At 44.2% G+C, this 22664-nt stretch overlaps 1 protein-coding gene across 1 annotated transcript in view; it reads left to right on the plus strand.

The window, feature by feature from the left end:
• Nucleotides 1-22664, plus strand: part of LOC136385557 (sal-like protein 4) — a 64842-nt gene that overhangs the window by 25423 nt on the left and 16755 nt on the right. Inside the window, exon 3 of the mRNA XM_066356585.1 lies at nt 5240-5442. The gene's annotated coding sequence lies outside the window, so the exon portion shown is untranslated. The remainder of the gene's footprint in view (nt 1-5239; nt 5443-22664) is intronic.

Raw genomic sequence — 22664 nt, forward strand, 5'->3', positions numbered from 1 at the left:
CAGTGTTGGTCAAAGCATACTAGTTTCAGTTATGCAAAACAAGTTCTGAAGGGAACTAGAGGTCACTTGGAGGAGGGCTCTCTCATGTATGGAATCCAAATTGTGTTGTCTTATATAATAAGACAAAAGAAAGCTTCTATACAATTTGTTCGTTTTCTTGAAAAATTGCAATTACTCCTTTAGCTTTAAAATAACCCAGTGAAATCACTGTTAAAGGGACATCTTATACCTTGTACTGAGTTCTAAAATAAATAATAGATTCTAATATAAAAAGAATTTCATATAAAGAATCATTTAATCCTATGAAAGGATAAAAAGAACTCAAAGATGTTGTGGCTGAGTAAACAAAAGGAAGAGGTTGAAATGCTTAAAAGTTGGAAGCTTATATGAGGGGACTGGGACCCAGACCTCAGGGGAGGGGTGCTTCCCCCAGGGGCTGCTCTCTCTGGGCTTGAGGTGCAGGGTCAACGAAGCTGGCACAGCAGATGCTGGATTCGCGGCTGCTGTGGGCAGGGGCTGCTGCTGTCGAGGTGGAGGGATCCGACAGAGAGAGCGAGCAGCATGTCTCTTCTTCCTGTCCCAGCCTTTCCGTCTCTCGCTGCAGCTCCCTCTCCTGGCAGAGAGGTGGTTTGCAGAGTTCCAAGTTCTGGCATCATCAGCCAGAAGGTAAGACTGATTTAACACTGGTGACAAGAACTGTTTGACAAAAGGTCATAGAAAAATAAGGTAATCTTTTCCTACATTTACCATAAATTCTTACAATTTATATAGCCCTAATTCCTCCCCTTATCTGTGTAGCTTCGATGAGTTTTTTTTAAAGTTTCCATTCCTTTCTTTTACTCACCTATAAGAGAGCAGTAATCCTGTACCTACTTCATAGTGTTATTATCCAAAAATTTCAAATAAATTCTTTAAGAAACACAAAGTTCTGGATGCTTTTATTTTTGGAAAGTCTTATAATACAAATTTTCCTCTTTTTTCTCTCTGTTTTTCATTCTTAATTTGTTATATCATTTTAGGTCACATTTCTTTTCATCAAGAACCATCTTGTGTGAAACTTCACATTTGTGACAACATGGATGGACCTAGAGGGTATTAGGCTGAATGAAATAAGTCAGGCAGAGAAAGACAAGGACCATATATTTTCACTTATAAATTGAGTATAATGAACAAAAAAATTAACAAATAAAATAGAAACAGACTCATAGATATGGAGAACACACTAACATTGTCAGAGGGGAGGAGGTTGAGTGGATGGGTAAAAAAAGGCAAAGGGATTAACAAGTACAGATTGGTTATTACAAAATAGTCACAGAGATACAGATTACAACATAGGCAGTATAGTCAATGGTGTTGTGGTAATTATGTATAAGGCCAGGTTGGGGACTTTAAACATTGGTGAATTGCTCTGTAAATGATTTTCTAAACGCTATGTTGTACATCTGAAGCTAATGCAGAATAACAGTGAATGTAAACTGTAATTGAAAGATAAAGTAAGTATGACCCTGGACAGGTAGCTCAGTAGATTAGAGCATCATGTTCAATCCCTGGCCTGGTCAGAGCACATATAAGAGTCAACCAATGCCTGACCGGGTGGTGGCACAGTGGATAGAACATCGGACTGGGATGTGGAGGACCCAAGTTCAAGACCCTGAGGTCGCGCCAGCTTGAGCCCAAGGTCACTGACTCGAGCAGGGGGTCACTCAGTCTGCTGCAGCCCCGGGTCAAGGCACATATGAGAAAGCAATCAATGAACAACTAAGGTGCCACAACAAAGAATTGATGCTTCTCATCTTTCTCCCTTCCTGTTTGTCCCTCTTTCTGTCACAAAATAAAATTAAAATGCTTAAAAAGTCAACCAATGAATGCATAAATAAGTGGAACAACAAATTAATGTTTCTTTCTCTTTCTCTTTCTCTTCCTTCCTCTCTCTCTAAATATCAATAAATAAAATTTTCAAAACAAATGAAAATAAAATTTAAAAAGGAAGACTAAGCACATCTCAAACTTAGCATGTTCAGAACTATTTTTTTTTTTTTTTGGAATTTTTCCATTGATTTGAGAGAGAGAGAGAGAGAGAGAGGCATGAACCCGGTGTTCCATTTAGTTGTGCACTCATTGGTTGCTTCTCCTATGTGCCCCGACTGGGGCTCGAGCCAGTGACCTCTAGGGTGGAGCTGGTGATCCTGGGATCAGTGAATTCAGGATCATCGACCCCAAGCTCGAACTGGAGACCTTGGCACCTTAGGGTGGCACTCTATCCACTGCACCACCAGCCAGTGCACACTTAAAAATTTTTTTCCACTGAGTGGGGGGAATGAAATAATTGTGAGAGGAGGCTGACCAGAATGATCTACTCAAGTTTCCTTTACTGTCAAATGAATAAAGGAACATGAAGATTGTTAACATATTTAGGAGACATGTGGAACTATTGAGGAGCATGGGCGGGATCAGGGGAACTAGTTACCCAACTACTCTGGTAGCTCCAATGAGATGGCTGTGGTTTGGGTTGGGGCGGCAGCAGTAGAGATGTGAAAAGTCATTGTATCTGAGATATATGAGAAAGATCTTGAAATGATGTATTCTCGTTCTTGCTACTTCATTTTGGTTTTGTTCTTTGAATCCCATCTACCCTGCCCCAAAATTCTTTTTACATTCTTTTTTAAAAAAGATTTTATTTATTGGTTTTAGAGAGAATAGAGAGAAAGGCGGGGGTGGGGTGGGAGGAAGCAACTCGTCGTCATTGCTTCTCATGTGTGCCTTGACTAGGCCAGGGTTTCAGACCAGCGACCTCAGCATTCAGGTCAACGCTCTATCTACTGTGCCACCACAGGCTAGGTCAAGCAGGTTTCTGAAAGCCTCTAGGTTTCAGGTTCTCATCTTGTACATTGCAAAAATACAGTGTGTCCGTAAAGTCATGGTGCACTTTTGACTGGTCACAGGAAAGCAACAAAAGACGATAGAAATGTGAAATCTGCACCAAATAAAAGGAAAACCCTCCCAGTCTGTAGGATGATGTGGCAGCATGTGCGCATGCGCAGATGATGATGTAACACCATGTACACAGCGGAGCAGCCCATGGCCATGCCAGTCGAGATGTGGATGGTACAGAAGAAAGTTCAGTGTGTTCCGTGGCTTGCTAAATTCGATTCTGTGACCAAAATGCAACGTGAATATCGGCGCGTTTATAACGAAGCACCACCACATAGGAATAACACTACTCGGTGGGATAAGCAGTTGAAGGAAACCGGCAGTTTGGTGGAGAAATCCCGTTCTGGTAGGCCATCAGTCAGTGATGAGTCTGTAGAGGCCATAGGGATAGCTACCTAAGGAGCCCTAAAAAATCTGTGTGAGCCCACATCGAACTGCACTGAATAGGTATGAAACTGGGAGACTTTTCCTTTTATTTGGTGCAGATTTCACATTTCTATTATCTTCTGTTGCTTTCCTGTAACCGGTCAAAAGTGCACCATGACTTTATGGACACACTGTATTATGGTAGACATTCCCTGGTGATGCTGCCCGAGTCTTTGCTTGACTAAACTTTAGTGGGTCCTGGACCTTCTCCTAGACCCATTTGTGCACTTCCTTGTAAAACCCAGTTTTAGCAAGAACCTTGCTAAGTCAGTTTAAGGGGAACATCCCATCCTCCACATTGGATCCCCCTCAATATCTAATCAGGTTCTGCATCTTGCGCCATCCCCAAGGTGATGTCTGGTCACCCTGGTTTGTCTTCAGCAAGGAATCCTGTTAGGTCAGTTTAACCGAATGCCCGGTGTTTCCTCTTAGTAGTTTTCTGTCCACTGCCGCCCACCCCTCCCTCACTCCTTGGCTATAGATTCCCACTTGCCTATGCTGTATTCAGAATTGAGCCCCAGTCTATACTGAGGTCTCTATTGCAGTAGTCTTGAATAAAATCTGTAACTGCTATTCAGCTCTGGTTTTTCATAAACAATGCCAACGGGTAACTTGGGGGAAGTTTAGGCCTCCTACCAATAATCCTCGCCTGGTTAGGCCCAGTCGTAAGTAGATAAGGACAGCTGACATCTCAGTATTTGTAAATCGCTGTGCAAACACAGATTCCAACAGATATGAAAGCAGCTATTTTGTGGGTTATATAAAGTTATTTTGAGAAATCAATGAGCCCAATGCTGTGATAGGCACTGAGAAATGTAACTTTCCAACTGTTCAATCTTATTAATTATTGAAGAAATAATTAAAATAGAAACCAAAATTCATTTCTCACCCAAATTAATGAAGATGGAAAACAAAACAAAATTAATAACAAAAACTCCATGGGGCCTTTTGAGGCTTTGGTGAAATGGATGCTCAGACAGTGTTGATGGTTGTATAAATCGGTATGAAATATTTAAAAAAAAAAGATTTTATTGATTCATTTTAGAGAGGAGAGAGAGAGAGAAAGGGAGAGGAGAAAGAAGCATCAACTCCCATATGTGCCTTGACCAGGCAAGCCCAGATTTAAAACGGCAGCCTCAGCGTTCCAGGTTAATACTTTATCCACTGCGCCACCACAAGCTGGGTAGTATGAAATCCTTTGCAAGAGTTGTCAGTGTGTATTGACTCTAAAAGATATTCATATCCTTTGATCCATTTACTTAATGTGAACATTCTAAGGAAATAATCCTAAATATGAAAAGACCTTTATGCTTATGTGGGTTTATTGCAGCATATACCTAATCACCCAACAACAGTTAAAAAATTGTGATTCATTCACTGGATGGACTATTATCCAGCTATTAAAGATGGTAGTTTTGAAGAGCAAAAAAATGAAAAAAAAATTTAAAGTACAATTTACAAAGTACAATGTGGCCCTGGCCGGTTAGCTCAGTCAGGTAGAATATTGTTCGGAAATGCCAAGGTCGAGGGTTCTATCCCCGCTCAGAGCACATATGGGAAGCGAGTAATGAATGCACAACTAAGTGGAACAACAAATGAATGCTTCTCTCTCTTTCTTTCTCTCTCTTTCCCCTGCCCCCCATCTCCCTTTCATTTTCTCTGAATTTCAGCTTGTGGTTGGTTTTTACAAGGCTAACATTTTCTTTGGTGACAGTTTTTAAAACATAAGCCAGCAGAATTGGGTAACTCCCCTTTTCCATAGAACATTTAAGAAACTTTGTAAAAGTCAATTTCAGTTGGACAATGAAGATATCAAGTAATGTGATCTGGAAGTTGTTCTTTGTTTTGCTATATTGTTTCTTTCTTTGTTTTTAACTTCTAGACCCACACTGATATTTCCCAGCATCCTCAGAACACCTGAAGATGTTTTCTTTCAAACTCTCTTTTTGTAACGAAGTTCTTGCCCTGTTTTATGCTGCGTGCTCAACAGAAAGATAACTGCTAAGACAGCCTCCTCATTCCTCTCTTACTGCCAGCCAGCCAGGTCCTGCGTTCTCAGATCCAGTGTCGAGGCTCCAGAAGGAGGTAAGAGCTTTTCTATATTCATGCACGTTGCTAGAGGGCCAGAGAGTGGAGGGGAGAATTGGAACGGATTTGGCCAAATCCAGAGGGATAGCTGGCTTCTTGGAGAGTGGGAAGCAGGGTGGCTTCAGGAACGAGGGACCAGTGTAGGCGCACAGGGCCTGTGCCTGATTTAATGCTCTGCTGTTACTCTTGAGGGTCTTCATAATTTTTGAACAAGGGGCTGTATGTTTTTATTTTGCACTGGGTCCCACAAATTGTATAGCCAGTCCTGCTGGGATGACCAAGGGGTAAGGGACCACAACGGTGGGGACTTTCTCCTTCTCCAACAGTGAGGCCACAGGAATATTTGAAGACAGACTGTGGTGTACCTTAGGAGTCACTGTGAGGATTCTTGAAGCTGAGCTTGGCAAGGAATAGATGAATCTAACAGAGAACCTACCTTACCCCCCCCCCCATCGCTTTCATAGAGACATAGAATCTTGGATGGTGACTACCGTAGACTGAAAATAAGTCTTTTCCCAAATGTCCTGGATTTCATGAGCCTCAGAGTTCAAGTGTGAGCTACGGGAGGGTCTCCCTTCCAAATGAGAGGTTCAGGCTGAGGTTGGAGGGATGCGTCTTTAAGCCAAGGAATGCTAAGGACTGCCTGCAGCCACTAGAAGCTGGCAGAGAGGACGCAACCCTGACAATAGGCTAGTTTGGGACTTCTGGTCTCCAGAACTATTAGAGGATAAATTTCCATGGTTTTAAACTGCCACTTTTTTTTCAGTTACAGTTTACTTTCAATGTTCTTTTGTACTGGCTCCAGGTGTACTTCATTTTAGGTATGTACTGGAACATTTTTATCCCTTGTCTGCTGAGGGGCACTTGGGCTGCTTCCACACCTTGGCTATTTAAAGAATGTTGCAGTGAACATAGGGGTGTATGTATATTTTTTGAATTAGTGTTTTGGGTTTCTTCAGATAAATGCCCAGGGGTGGAATCACTGGGTCATAAGTTCCATTTTTAATTTTTTTATGAACCTCCATAATGTTGTCCATAGTAAGCCACCACAATTTTTTTTTTAGAGAGGAAATTCTCTTTTTTTTTTAAACTTTATTGATTTTTAGGGAGAGGGGAAGGAGGGTAGAAAGGGAGAGGCAGGAAGCATCAACTCATAGTAGTTGCTTCCTGTATGTGCCTTGCCTGGGCAAACCCAGGGGTTTGAACTGGTGACCTCAGTGTTCCAGGTCAGTGCTTTATCCACTGGGCCTCCACAGGTCAGGCAGCGGCCACATTTTTAATAATTTGTTACAGCAACCCTTGGAAACTAACATAGCTTCTGTCAGCAAAGTGCTTGGCTGTTGATACTAAATTTGTAGGAGGAAGAAATGTTACCTGCATCACAGTCTGTTTTAGGAGCAAAAGAAGAGCTTTCTCAGAAGCCTCTCAGGAGACTGCTTCCCTTCCGTCCCACTGGCTGATATTGGACCACATGGTCACCTTTAAGATGCACAAGGCTCTGGGAAAGTGGATATTTAGTAAAGGGAGCAGAATAACCAAGGTTGAATTGCTGCCTTAAATAAAATGGGAGGGTTTTTTTTAAACAAAAGGTACATGGGATTGGAGGACAATTGGATAGTTAAAGGACATCATCTGCTATAATGTGATATCTGTATTGCTAAAAATTTATAATGGTAATTTAGGTTTGAGTGTCAGAACACTGACAAGGTCATGAGTATTCTTAGTCCCTTGCTACTAAGGGATCCTTGGGCTAGCAGGAAGGGCAGCACCTGGGAGCTAGGCTGAAATGTATAAGCTTGGACTCTACCCAGATCCAATGAGTCAAAATCTGCATTTTTAACAAATCTCCAGGTGATTTCTATGCGCATGAGAGCAATTGGTCTATCTAGGTGGCTCAGTCTAACATGACTAAACTACTGAAGATAAAGCAAGTTGCTCTCATGAAACAGGAACAAACTGGCATCAATACGCTGTATCGGAACAGCGAGAAACAGACGTCCTGCCACACACACAATTAAGTAGCCAAATTAAGTCTTTAATGCCAGGGACCACATGGAGACTCAAATCATTCAAATCAATGCGGCCTGAACACAGTTTGGGGCTAGTTTTTAAAGACGAAATTACACACCGATTGGGGAATGGGGAGGAGAGGAAGCCTAGCAGTAAAACAGAGCAGTGAAACAAGCTCTGTTACAATGTTTATCTATAAGGTGAATTCAGGGAGAAACATTCTGGGAACATCTGCAACCTTCTGGAACTCTCCAAGGCCAGGGGTAGGGAGTCTTTTTAGAAAAAGTTCTAAAGTCTCTTTGTTTTAGAGAAAGTAAGTTCTGCCAAAAATTATTCATACTAAGAGCCTTTCTTGTCTATATTTCAAATATTCAAGAAAATACCAAGTCCAGTAGGCAAAAGTCAGAAACTTTTGTTATGTTGTAATATGAGCATAATGTGATATATACACAGAAAGAAAAAAGATGAATTTTTTTGGTCAAGTTTAAGTGGAATGAGAGGTACCTGACGACCACTGTACCACACCCTACCATCACATTTAGGATTATATTCAGTAATATTAAGTTCCTTACAGCACATAAAAGTACCAGTTAATAAGTCTTCACCAGAAAAGAATAACCAAACAATCTGATTAATTCTTCAGTCTGAAGACACATTTTGTGTTACTAGGGATAACATTAAGCTAGATGAATTGGTATAAGCCTACCTCAGAAATCCAGCACTTCCCTTCTGTAAGATTTTAATTCCTTATCAAAACACTTTGTAGTGGACGAAAGCAGTTTTCTTGTTCATTCTTTAATGAGACCCTACAGTTCTATTTCATGCCATCCATTCTACAAGTCTCTTAAGAACCATTGATATATGTGCCTGACTGGGCGGTGGTGCAGTGGATAGAGCATCAGACTGGGATGCAGAAGACCGAAGTTCGAGACCCCGAGGTCACCAGCTTGAGCGAGGGCTCATCTGGTTTGAGCAAAAGCTCACCAGCTTGAGACCAAGGTTGCTGGCTCAAGCAAGGGGTTACTCGGTCTGCTGATGGCCCACGGTCAAGGCACGTATGAGAAAGCAATCAATGAACAACTAAGGTGTCACAACGAAAAACTAATGATTGATGCTTCTCATCTCTCCATTCCTGTCTGTCTGTCCCTATCTATCCCTCTGACTCTGTCTCTGTAAAAAAAAAGAACCATTGATATGTGTGTATGTATGTATGTATATATACTTATTGCCTCAGCCTCATTTTGTGGGAATAGAAATACTTACAGTTTGCAATGTTGCCTTAGGCCAGAGTTCTTTTAAAAGCAAACAGATTGGTTTAAAAAAATTATTTATAATAGACTGTAGCTTCCAGTTGTTGTGCTTGTGCTGAAACTTTAGTGTACATTCATAAACCCCAAAGTTGGAAATAAAACAGTAGAGTCAGCATTTTACTTGGGGCATACCATACCAATTTACTTGAGTGGGGTTATTTGCTTTTTAACAGTGAAACTAGATCGGTATAAAAAACCAATATTGACTAAATGTACTGCTTGAATTGATGTTTTATCACAGAACTCTTTCAGGTAGCAAACTTGGATAACTGTCTCTTTAAGGGGGGTAAAGCAGGCTGTAAAAACGGCAGGCGGATCAAAGGCATTAAAACCAGACGTTTCATAAAAGATATAGGAATGTCCAATAGGCATGTGACAAGGTGCTGAACATGGTTAGTTAACATGGAAGTGGAATTAAAACCCCATTGATATACCTACCACTGTAGTGACTAAAATGAAAAAGAGTGAGGACACCAACTATTGGCAAGAATGTGGAACAACTGGAGTTTTTTTGAGTTGCTAATAGGAGTGTAAAATGCCACAGCAACTTTGGAGGCCTTTTTGTCAGTTTCTTGTAAAGTTAAACATACTCTAGGACCCAAGACTCCCACTCTTAGGCATTTCCTCATCAGTCATGGAAAACATCTGTCCTCCAAAACATTGTAAAAAAAAATTCCTGTTAGCAACTTTATAAAAATCCCAAACTGGAAACAACTCAAGTGTCTCTGAGCAGGGGAATGGATATCAAATAGTGGTATATTTATACGATGAAATACTACTGAGTAATAAAAGGAAGTAAGCAAATAGGACATGGACAACTAAACACTGAGGAATCCATCGCAAAGGCATTATGTTGAATGAAAGATGTCAGTCAGTTGGATTCCATGTAAATGGAATGCTAGAGCAAGCACAACGAACCTGTGGTGATAAACATCAGAAAGTGGCAGCAGGGCCTTGGGGATCGAATGGGCACTGCCTGGAAAGAGCCACAGGAAAGCTGTGGGAAGGACAGACTCCATGCTGAGACCAACTCAGCAGTGGGTGTGCACAAGAGGAAGGCGCTACAGGACTTGAGGAAAACACACAGGACACAGCATACAGAAAAGATGGGCACAGGGCACTCCCAGACTCTAGGACTGAGAGCCCTCATCTCTGCAGCCTCGTTGTATTTATTGGTCTCTTTGCTCGTCAAGCAACATAGCAGAGCCTGGGCTCAGGTGCAGAGAAGGGTCGTTAACGAATACCTTTCAGGTATGTAGGGAAGAGGCCATAGGGATCAGCTGTTTCCTTTAAACAATCTTATCAGTGCTCGCAGGGACAGCGTTCTGCCCCCGCAGGACTTGGCGTTCCCAAGTCCGCACCAGAGACTTGTCTCAGGACAACAGTCTAATTCCAGCCATTTTCTTACGTACTGTACCCCCTTTTGTTTTTTTGTATAGCATGGGAACAGTTTTTGCAGCCTCCGGTGTTAATTGCCGGAGGGTTTGTTGGGAGCACCAGAGGAAGCTTCTGCAAGAAGAGCAAAAACTGCAACTGTCATGTTAGGGGCCTTCACCAAAGTTTTCTGCTGCTCCAATTGTTTCTCTGCTTCTTGGCACAGATGCTTTATCTACCCCCAGGTTGGAAGAGCTGCCTACTTTGTTGTTTGCGTTGGGTCCGCCAGACGGGTGGTCTGGAGGGTTAGTCCCTCCATCCGCATGATTGGGGGTTCCAGGTCGTACATGAGTTTTCTCCGTTTTCTCTCGCTCATGATAAGGCTTTAGTCGACGAGAGAGGACCCAAAGTGGGGCTTCTCCTGTAGAAGGTGAGATAACAAGCAAAACCCCGTCCTCAGGTTAACGATTGTCCCGTTGCCCAAAGATTGCTCACCGGATCCTGCCACCGTATAAGTGGGTGTTCTGAAACAGAAGAAGCCGAGTAATGTTGATCTGCGGCTGTGGAGGGAAAAGAAGGGGGATAATTCAAAAAAATTGAGAGTAAACAATGCTTTATACAATTAAGTTGTCGGTGGATCTTTCTCCCTTTTTGTAACATTTAAGGAATTTGCAGACCATTAGCAATGCCACGCCCAGTGTTAGAAGCTGATAAAAGTTGTAACTGCATTTTGCACGTTAAAAACATCAGCTTGGCCCTGGCCGGTTGGCTCAGCGGTAGAGCATCGGCCTAGCGTGCGGAGGACCCGGGTTCGATTCCCGGCCAGGGCACACAGGAGAAGCGCCCATTTGCTTCTCTACCCCTCCGCTGCGCTTTCCTCTCTGTCTCTCTTCCCCTCCCGCAGCCAAGGCTCCATTGGAGCAAAGATGGCCGGGCGCTGGGGATGGCTCTGTGGCCTCTGCCCCAGGCGCTAGAGTGGCTCTGGTTGCAATATGGCGACGCCCAGGATGGGCAGAGCCTCGCCCCATGGTGGGCGTGCCGGGTGGATCCTGGTCGGTCGGGCGCATGCGGGAGTCTGTCTGACTGTCTCTTCCTGTTTCCAGCTTCAGAAAAATGAACAAACAAACAAACAAAAAAAACACATCAGCTTGAAGCTGTGCACGGTCTAAGGTTATGATGTCAGACACTATTCCAAGAAGTACGAGTCTCATCATAACTGTGTGGGGTTACGCAAAATGAGCTGTGATTCCAGACAACAATGAAGTGTAAGCTGTATCTTTACAATTAGTGGTTCTTCATTTTCCAAATCTACTAGGCATGTGTTGATTTCTTAATCAGTGTGAATTTGACTTCCCCATGCTAAACCAGCATTTTCATGCCATTTTTGAATAAATTCAGTAGTGTGGATACTTGGACGTAAGGCTACTCCTGATACCACTGCGACAGTAGTAAGCAGGAGAGCAGCGATTAGCATTCCGATAACCTTTTTGGCACGTGATTGTTTACAAAAAGATAGAACATGCGTCAGTCACATCCATCTGCCCAATGTGATCTGGTTCCAAGCCTCGGGGATTAATCCCAGGAGGCAGTTGTTTGGGATTGTTAATTATCTGACATTTAGGACACATGCGTACAATGTCGTTAGCCTGTTTCCAAGACAACTGGAATCTAGCACAGGGCCCGTAGCATTAACATGAGTCAAGTCATGAGGCCGACTTGCCTCTAAGAGCGGGCATAACCAGTTTGTCAGCTGTAGCACTGCCTGCAGCTAAGGGTCCTGGTAGATTAGTACGGGAACGATATGAGCGAGTTTATTTTGTATAGTAATTTTCACAGGTGGGACATTCGTCCAAATTTTTTCTGTTAGAGCCCTGCTTGTCCAGAGCTCCTAAGTCCTTGTGAGCCGCGGACCTTCTGACTTGATCCATTTGGAGTATAGGGCAACAATAAAAACTGAGCGATACGTTCTCTAGGATCTGCCTCCCATGGGATTGAGGAACACATCAGGACTCAAATTTCCCCAGTATAGTCACTGTCAACTCCAGTATGAACTCGGAATCCCTTTGATCAAATTAAACTGGAACGTCCTAGCGGAAGTCCCACCGTATTAGGGGGTAGTGGTCCACATACACCGGTCTGAACCTTTACAGGGTCCTATCCGTGCGTTAAAAGAATACCCTCTCTGGTAGTAACATCTACTGCTGCACCCCGCTGTGGCTGGTTAACTCCAGGAGGCTGGGAGTATTGCTCCCGAGGAAGCCGGAAGCTTCCTGCTGCACTGGGCATGTTCCCTTTTGGGAATGGGGCTGGGAACACACCCCACTCGTGATTTCTTTTCCTGAAACAGTGTTCCATTTTTATGATACTGAGAATGGCATTGGCTAGACCAGTGCTTACCTTTCCTACAACGTGGGCCCATTCCGGCGGCTTGCCTCCCTCGTTCCCTCGTTTCTGCTGAGGAGCTCCTCTATTGCCTTCTTTATTCTAGTTCTTGTTAGTCTGTCCTGACTTGCCACAATTATAGCATTTGCCTGGAAATTTTGAGTTTAACTTTAATCCTGCCATAGCTTGCGCCATCATAGTAGCCCTGTAACTCTTAGTACCTACTCCTTGGCAGATTTTAATGTATCCAGTTAAGTCTAATTTTCCTTCCATTGGGCCGATAGCCTTTTGGCAATCTTGGTTAGCATTTTCAAATGCTAATAGTTGGAGTAAAGTATCAGTAGAGCAGCTTTGACATTGGTAATTTTTTTTAATAGCCTCTTGGAGCTGGGCAATGAATTCAGTATAGGGCTCCTTTGGTCCTTCCAAAACCTTTTGCAAAGAGACAGCTGCTTGTCCCTTAAGATTCAATCTTCTCCCAAGCTCACAAGCAACATCTCCTAATTTGGGCAATGGCCTGATCATTCATAGGAAGTTGATTTGGGACACCTGCCCCTGCTCCAGAGCCCACCAATTGTTCTAATGAAAGGAATGTTATGGGCTCTGTTTTGTGCAGCTGGAGTTTCGGCACGGTCATGCCACCAAGTCTTAAATTGCAGAAATTCCCCAGAACTTAACACAGTTTGAGCCAAAGTGTTCCACCAACAGGACTTAAATGAGAACCTTCAGCAAGACCCTGAATCAGGCTGTAAATGAAAGGAAAATTAATTCCATATTGTTGTACAGCCAATTTAAATTCCATCAGTATTTTAAAAGGAATTGATGCATGGGTGAATTTATAAACACCATTTGGATTTTGGGGATCCATCCCAGGGGCCACTCTCTCTGTAACTTACTGGAAAAGCCATCTGTAACGCATCCAAATCTCCCTCTCTACGGGCCTGTAATACTCCTTTCTGAAGAGCCGATAACTGTGGTGGAGACTCCCTGGGTACAAAAGCGGGGGGGGGGGGGGGGGGGGGAGGTTCCGCAAAATCAACGAAGGGAGCAGATGGCAAAGGTTTGTCAGCCTTCGCAGCACTTTCAGGTTCAGTGTATTTAATTTCCCCAAATTCTTCATCTCCATCATCACCACCACCACGACCACCACCACCAGTAATAAAGGTTCTAAAACCGATTTTACTAAGGTCCAAGTTTACCAGATTGTAACCAGCAGTGGAACACCTTGAGCATAAAATTTTTTCAACTTTTTTCCTACCTTTTCCCAGTCGTGGAAATCTCGATTTCCTAAAGTAGGGAAGCAAGTACAATGCTGCTCAATTACCTGTAATAATTCCAAAAGTTTCGCTTTGCTGGCTTTAGCCCTGTCAGCCTTCAACAGTTGTTTAAGAGAGACACAGGGACGGCATTGCATAGCACTGTCCCCATTCCCCATTGTTACCCCGCATTTTCCTGAGGATGCCCTGACTACTTTCCTGTGCCGGACTGAATGGAGGCCTCCATTTTCCCTCGGGGGCCAGCAGTTATTTCCTCACTTGATCACTCTGGCCATCCTTCTTGCAAACGGGTCACTTCCAATTGGGGCCCTGTTCTGGTCAGGTCCCTGTTCGGCAGGGCCCTGTTGGGGTGCCACTTGCTGAGACCAGCTCAGCAGCGGGTGTGCACGAGAGGAAGGCGCTACAGGACTTAAGGAAAACACACAGGACACAGCATACAGAAAAGATGGGCACAGGGCACTCCCAGACTCTAGGACTGAGAGCCCACATCTCTGCAGCCTCATCGTATTTATTGGTCTCTTTGCTCCTCCAGCAAATTAGCAGAGCCTGGGCTCAGGTGCAGAGAAGGGTCATTAATGAATACCTTTCAGGTATGTAGGGAAGAGGCCATAGGGATCAGCTGTTTCCTTTAAACAATCTTATCAGTGCTCGCAGGGACAGCGTTCTGCCCCAGCAGGACTTGGCGTTCCCAAGTCCGCACCAGAGACTTGTCTCAGGACAACAGTCTAATTCCAGCCATTTTCCAACATTCTATGTCTTGATTAGATTGGTGGTTAGTTACATGGGTGTATAATTGTTGAAAATGATTGAACTGTATACTTAAGGTCTTTGGGTTTATTTTATGTCAATCATACTTTGGATAAAACAATAAGCGCCCCTCCTTCCCTCTTCCCATCCAAGAACATGTTTGCCCAAACAACCTACAAAGCAAAAGATCCTCTTTCAGCCTAAGGCCTCCTAGGCGGTACTTTGCCAGTCCACACTCGAGCTCTAACCTTGCTCCTCTGCGTGGATTACCAATCTGAACCTGATGATCCTGGGGTTTTAACTCCAGTCTCACTTTGCTGTTTCAGTAAAGACTGCCCTTCCTGCCTCAAGTTTTATTTTTCATTCCTGTCATAGCTTTTCCTTGATCCTTTGACTAAAAGCACTTGTTGGTAAGGCACAATATATATGAAAAAAGGAAAAGAAAAAAGTTATCTCTTTTTTTTTCTTGTGGGAGAGAGAAGGAGAGAGAGAGAGAGAGAGAGAGAGAGAGAGAGAGAGAGAGTGAGTCAGAGAGAGGGACAGATAGGGAGAGGCAGACTGGAAGGGAGAGATGAGAAACATCAATTCTTTGTTGCGGTTTCTTAGTTGTTCATTGATTGCTTTCTCATATGTGCCTTGACCGGGAGGCTACAGCACACCGAGTAACCCCTTGCTCGAGCCAGTGACCTCAGGCTCAAGCTGGTGAGCTTTGCTCAAACCAGATGAGCTCGTGCTCAAGCTGGCGACCTCGGGGTCTCGAATCTGGGTCCTCCACAACCCAGTCCAATGCTCTATCCACTGTGCCACCACCTGGTCAGTCTAGTTATTATCTCTTTTGAGCCTTGTTCCCTCTCTATTTTTTTTAAGGACAGCACAATGTTATGTTTGGCTTTTCTAACTGCCAAATCTAATGTAATGTAATTACTTAATTAGATTAGATTACTATTTATATTAAACTCAAATAATGATTAAATTGAAATTTTTATGGCGAGAACTCAGAGGTAGAATCAGCCGAAATCAACCAGTGCTTGTCTTAACCCATCCTTTGTGTGTCCTGCCGCCCTCACCAGGCGACACACAGGCCTGAGCTGACAGATGAGCGGCTCTGTTAGTGGAATACATCTAGGTCACAGTTAAGCTCACATAGGAGGCCAAACATGGGTAGCAGCACTTCCAAATCTCTCTCTCAGCATTGCCATATGGTAGGAATTCAGGTCGTGCCCTTGGGAGGTGTCCCCCCCATGCTCTGTCGCCCCAGTACACAACCCATCTCCAGCTCCAGAGTTCACAGTCTCTCCAAATGATGACTTTCAGACCCTGTTTAAATTGTGGCATAACATATATACAGTTGTGGCGGCTAGTCTTCCTGCTCTGGGATTCCCCTCCTATGGTGAATCTGGCTGGTCCGTGACGAGTTGAACAATAGAATGTGGCATAAAAGGCCTTGCGCCAGCTCTGAGCCTAGCTTGAGGAGCATTGGATAAGATTCTGCTTCTTTTCTCTTGGAACACTGGTTTTTTAGGGGAGCTCTCTCAGTTTAGATCCTCCAAGAAGCAAACACAGGCCAGTTATATATGCAGGAGACTTATTAGAGGATATGCTGGGAAAGGATCAAGGGACAGCGAGTAGGGGTAGCCTGGGAAAACTAGCACGTTGTGTTGCAGGTCTGACACTCCCTTACTCAGCAGGTTTAATGAGCCCAGCTTCGGGTGACCAAGGGGTGGTTCTGGCGGTCTCTGAGAACTTTGACAGTCTATACACTTGTACTGCTGTATAAAAAGTGAAGAGTGGGAGAAAAAGACAAAACAATAACATCCCCAAATACAACAGAAAACGAGGTTCTTTAGAACTTGAGACTTTATGGGATTAGTAATAAACCAACAGGAGTATCCATCAGTCTTGGTTTGAGAACAGGCTTCTGCCTGCATTTGCAGTCAGTACCAACCGTAGTTAAATGGTGGAAACTTCTGGAGAAGAGAAACAAGGGAGGAGTGTTGAGTCCCAAGTGGCTGCAGTTTCTCTCCAAACAAATCACCCCTACCTGCCCAAAAGTGTGAGATTATTATTTTTTTGGTCCTATCTCTCTGCAATATCTGACAATTCAATCATTGCCTCCTCCTTAAAATTATTCTATAGACCCCCATGAGTTTATGCTTTCTGGATTATCTTTTATCCTGTCTGATAATTCCTTCTCAGTTCTAGATGGGCAGGGAGCTGGAGCAAGATAAGGAATAAGAAATGACCATTGAAGCCCTGGCTGGTTTGCTCAGTGGTATAGCGTCTGCCCTCTGTGTGGATGTCCTGGGTTCAATTCCAGATCAGGGCACACAGGAGAAGTGACTGTCTGCTTCTCTACCCCTCTCCCTTCCCCCTCTCTTCCACAGCCATGGCTCAGTTGGCTTGACTGAGTTGGCCGCTGGCACCGAGGATGGCTCTGTAGCCTCCTCCTCAGGCATTAAAAATATCTTGGTTGCTGAGCAATGGAGCAACGCCCTAGATGGGTAGAGCATCCCCCCATAGGGGGCTTTCCAGGTGGATCCCAGTGGAGGGCGCATGCATAAGTTTTCTTCTCTGCCTCCCCTGCTCTCAATTCAAAAAAAAATTTTTAAAAAAGAGATGACCATTGAATTTGTGGTTATGATGTCATCTGCACTTTTAGCAAAAGCAGTGGGGAAGAGAAAGAAGACAGATTGCTGGGGACAGAGGGAAGAATAGTGAGTGACTGTGGGCCTCCATTTCACAAAGCTTGAGATTGCTATTGTTTTTGTTTGGGGTTATCATTTGCTGCGTTTTGCTCTCTCTTGTCTACTTTATTAATGCAGTTCACCAAGCAGTTAGGGCACAGCTGCTGTGCACAGAAGCTATTCTGGGAGCTGCTGGGGTGCAGAGAGGCCACGGACCCTCCGTGCCCTCCAGTAGCAGGTCTCTGATCATGACCAGGAACCACACGTGCCAGGAACACAGACAGTGATGAATGCCGCATGAAACTCCAGATTACCTGGAGAGATTTATTTTAAAAAATTCAAGAGTCTTGAACATATTTATGTAGGAAGGTAAAAGCTAGAGATGTGTTAATGTGCTTTCAAGGTCGTACTTTAAAAACCAAATCTTACCACTCTAAGCCAGAAACATCCATTGTTTTGAAGATTTTAAAGATGATTGCAGCAGGGATGCAAAGAGAAAGTCAATGTCTAGCTTTTAAATACCAAAACAGCTTCTGAAACTCATTTCAGAGGTTGTGGTTGAGAGTGAAAACCATCTGTTCCCACACAGTTTACGGCCTTTATTAACATGCTTTACTATCCCAATGTCTTCATCAAAAATGACATAACTATCCAGGAAATGCTGGCCTAGGAAAATAAAAGTGTAAATAAGAATTGTTCTGTTCAGAAATCTTTGATTTAAAGAAATGTCAGAAACTCAATATCACAATAGATAGCATCATGTGATTGACTGTTCTCTGAGACTTGATTGAAGCACTCACCTTATTGTGCCTATCAGTCCTAAAGCTACTCTATAATATATCAAGATCTCATACTTACTCAATCCTAATCAAGCCCCCAGATCAAAAGACCAGCCTTAAATCAGACCTGGCAAGAAAACTCTGGCAAATATCCCAATTTTGCCTTTGTCCTTTGGAGATTCTATAAGATTGTCAAGGTAGTGATCTCCCTTACTGAAATCAGCAGTCAGCTCAGCTTTGCCCATCAGTAGTTTATTTTAGTGGCATTTTGAGAGAGCCAGTATTGGATACAGTGTAAAAGTCAATGCTTTTTATTTGCATAAGCCAGGGTTTTTGAGGAGAGTTAAGGTTTTGGTAAATCAAAGGTTAGAACTCTAAAGAAGTAGGGAATAAGGTTTATTCATGAACAGTGATTTTAGAAAAAATAGGAGAAAGAAATGAATGACCCTGTATGAGGATGGGTGTTTAGTTTTGGGTGGCAAAATTATGCTCAGAGACTGATTCTGTCTTTGCCAGCACTTTACTGAACACAATTTCATTGTGGGAATTTAATAAGCCAAAAGCGTACAGTGTAATGTCTCCTAATAAGCCAAGAAAGAAATAACCTACTGCAAAGCACAGATAGATTATTTGCATTATTCTTCCAAGCAAGGGAAGATGAAAGGAATAAAGTCCAAATTTAGTTTGAGGTTGACCTTTTTATATAATTTTGGTTTCTCAGGAGAGATGGTTTTAACCAACTGGGAGCTTATTTCTACCTGGCAGCCACAAAACGGAAGTCCCTTGTTTCTGGAGCACGTTGCTAGGGAACGAAGGTGCCTGGGTTGGCAGGCAGACTTGCTGCTGGGAGGGTTATCACTCCAGGGACTGGTGCACAGCTTCTACCCACTGCCTACGAGGATGCCTCCCAGAGGCAGGAACCCGTGTCCCTTCTCTTCCTGAGACCGCTGCTCACTGTAGCACTGCTGCCCACTAAATTCTCCTCAGCGCCCGAGACTGACGCTCGGACCAACTGAGTTATCCTCAGTGCCCGGGACACACTCGAACAAATTGAGCCACTGGTGCTGGAGGAGAAGAGAGAGAGAGAAGGGGGTGTGGAAGTGGGGAAGAAGCAGATGGTCACTTCTCCTATGTGTCCTGACCGGGAATTGAACCTAGGACATCCATAACACTGGGCCATCGCTCGATCCACTGAGCCACCGGCCAGGGCCACATTTCAGTTTCTTTAAAGATCTTTGGACCGGCCCTGGCCGGTTGGCTCAGCGGTAGAGTGTCGGCCTAGCGTGCGGAAGACCCGGGTTCGATTCCCGGCCAGGGCACACAGGAGAAGCGCCCATTTGCTTCTCCACCCCTCCGCGGCGCTTTCCTCTCTGTCTCTCTCTTCCCCTCCCGCAGCCGAGGCTCCATTGGAGCAAAGATGGCCCGGGCGCTGGGGATGGCTCTGTGGCCTCTGCCTCAGGCGCTAGAGTGGCTCTGGTCGCGACATGGCGATGCCCAGGATGGGCAGAGCATCGCCCCCTGCTGGGCAGAGCGTCGCCCCCTGGTGGGCGTGCCGGGTGGATCCTGGTCGGGCGCATGCGGGAGTCTGACTGTCTCTCCCGGTTTCCAGCTTCAGAAAAAGGAAAAAAAAAAAAAAAAAAAAAAAGATCTTTGGACCATTTTTGCCATGCTACAAGGCTCCTTTATTATAAACTAAATAAAATGTTCACACACATTTGTTCTATATTTGGGAATGGTTGGGGGTAGGATGAAGACTTAGTATGTAGCTGTTGCTTTGAAAAACCTTTCACTCTCTCTGTTTTGGGTTCCACCTGCACCCCACCTTAAGAGGGCCTTCTCCCTCTAGTTTCTAGACTTTCTTGGGAGAACATGGATTGCTATGGATTGTCTTTTCCCCTTCTTCCCTCCCTCCCTCCCTCCCTCCCTCCCTCCCTCCCTCCCTCCATCCATCTTCCCTTCCCTCCCTCCCTCCATCCATCTTCCCTTTCCTTCCTTCCTTCCTTCCTTCCTTCCTTCCTTCTTCCCTCCCTCCCTCCCTCCCTCCCTCCATCTTCCCTTCCTTCCCTCCCTCCCTCCCTCCCTCCATCTTCCCTTCCCTCCCTCCCTCCCTCCATCCATCTTCCCTTTCCTTCCTTCCTTCCTTCCTTCCTTCCTTCCTTCCTTCCTTCCTTCCTTCCTTCCTTCCTTCCTTCCTTCCTCCCTTCCTCCCTCCCTCCCTCCCTCCCTCCCTTCCCATCCATCTGTCTTCCCTTTCCTTCCTTCCTTCCTTCCTTCCTTCCTTCCTTCCTTCCTTCCTTCCTCCCTTCCTCCCTTCCTCCCTTCCTCCCATCCATCCATCTTCTCCTTCCTTCCTTCCTTCCTTCCTTCCTTCCTTCCTCCCTCCCTCCCTCCCTCCCTCCCTCCCTCCCTCCCATCATCCATCTTTCCTTTCCTTCCTTCCTTCTTTCCATCCATCCATCCATCTTCCCCTCCCTCCCTCCCTCCCTCCCTCCCTCCCTTCCTCCTTCCCTCCCTTCCTTCATTCCTTCATACCTTCCTTCCTTTCTTTCTTCCTTCCCCCCTTCCTTCTTTCTTTTCTTCTTTTTTTTTTCTTTTGAGGGAGGGAGAGAAGCATCAACTCGTTCTACTTAACTGTGCCATTGATTGCTTCTCATATGTGCCCTGACCAGGGCTCCAGCCAGTGACCTCAGGGGATGAGCCAGCACCCTTGGGATCAACCAGCAACCTCAGCATCCAGTCAGTGACCCTACAGTCGAGCTAGGGACCCAGGATCGGTGACACCTGCAATCCAACAGGTGAATCCGGGCTTGAACCGGTGACCTTGGTGCTTGGGTTGGTGCTCTGTTGGTTTTTCATCTTGGAGGCACTTAACTTTTTTTGCTTTGTTATGTCATATATACCATTTGGCTATCCACTTTGCAGGTTTCAAAATTTTGTTGTCGTATCTTATCTGCTGTTGCCTTCTCCAGGGCTCTTTGTTTCTTTGCATGTCTGTACCTTTAAAAATTTCCTTTCACTCTTTCCAGTACGATTTTAAAAGGGACCCTACATACACACACATGAGGTAAATGTGCCTTGTTTGAGTAGAATAGCATCTAATTCTAAAATATACCCCAAGATACAGCAGTTGTTTCTTTCTCCATCAAGTGAAGGGACTCATCAAGGCTGGAAGAGGGTCAAAGTCCTGCAGATTGAGTCCATTTATACCTCGGTCCGGTCTTCTCTGAAAATTCCAATATCTTATGCTGAACATTAGAAATCACAATATTTTGAATCTCAAGTGATAAACTGAAATGATCCAATGTATTAAATGTATCACTGAATTGCACTTTTGAAAGCAGCAGACCCTGAAATATGCAGAAATAGTCTTTCCTGACATGATCAGTGTCATGTTTATATAAGCATCATTTTTCTTGATAGTTAATGTACTCCAATATGGAAAAGCCATCTTATATATGCTGCCTATTTCTTTTCATAGCATAATGAAAAAACAGGCACTCATGGTGGCAGTTTAGTCAGATTACTTCCACATTGAATCCAGAAGCAGGTGGCTGACGTTCAGCTGTCCTGAGTGACTAAAAGAGTGTGAGAAGAAGTGTCATTGTAGTCACACACTGTAGCTGTCATCTATTATCATCCATTTAACCTTTGCTTGATATACCGTAAATTTTCGCTCCATAAGACGCACTTCTTTTCCCCCAAAAGTGGAGGGGGAAATGCCCATGCATCTTATGGAGCGAAAAATATGGTATTTTATTAAATATTTTAACACATCATTTGGTTCAGAATATATATATATTTATTTTCCTCAAAACCCTCAGTGTGTCTTATGGTCAGGTGTGTCTTATGGAGCGAAAAATACGGTAATTTCCTGATTTTCATTTCGAAGACCAGCAGCCTCTCTTGCTGTACTTTGGTGGGAATTGAATTCATCCCCAGTTCTAGGGGTGGATAGTGACTTAAGTGTGGCCGAAGTTTAGCGTTCCTTTGGCCAAAGAAGCTGATTTGTGGTTGGACACGTGACCCAGTTAGACTTAACCAATGAAATTCAAGTAGATGTTAGTTGGAGTGTTGGAAGAGCAGCCAGTTGAGTTCAGCCTGAGAGTCTGTGTGACTGGAACAGCTGGGGACAGTCTCTGGAGCCTGAAAATAAAGCTCACCGAGGAGAAGGCAGGGAGGAGAGTAGGAGCGAAAAGAAATTGTGATGATATTTCTTGAGTGCCTGAAGTAAGTTGTATGAGCCAATAAATGACCAGTGGCATAAGGCAGTTTCAACTGTTATTCTGTCCCTTGCCAGCAAACTGACTCACCTAGCAAAGCCCTGCCTTGCTGTGTACATAGCTGGTGCTACTGCAGCACTGGCTCCCACAATAGTTTTTACCTAAACAAAAAATTGCTGTGTAACATGGGTGTTCAGAGATAAAACACTGAGCACATCTCACTCATATATGATCATTTTATGTGTTAAGAAACAATTAAAAAAAATTTTTTTAAGAGGAGGGGAGATAGTGAGATAGACTCTCGCATATGCTCCCATCGGGATCCACCCAGTAACCCCATTGGGGGCCGATGCTGGAGTACTAAGCTATTTTTAGCACCCAAGGCTGATGTGGTTGAACCAATTGAGCCACTGGCTGAAGGAGGGGAGGAGGAGTG

The sequence above is a fragment of the Saccopteryx leptura genome, chromosome X (assembly GCF_036850995.1).
Source record: "Saccopteryx leptura isolate mSacLep1 chromosome X, mSacLep1_pri_phased_curated, whole genome shotgun sequence".
Taxonomy (NCBI): Eukaryota; Metazoa; Chordata; class Mammalia; order Chiroptera; family Emballonuridae; genus Saccopteryx; species Saccopteryx leptura.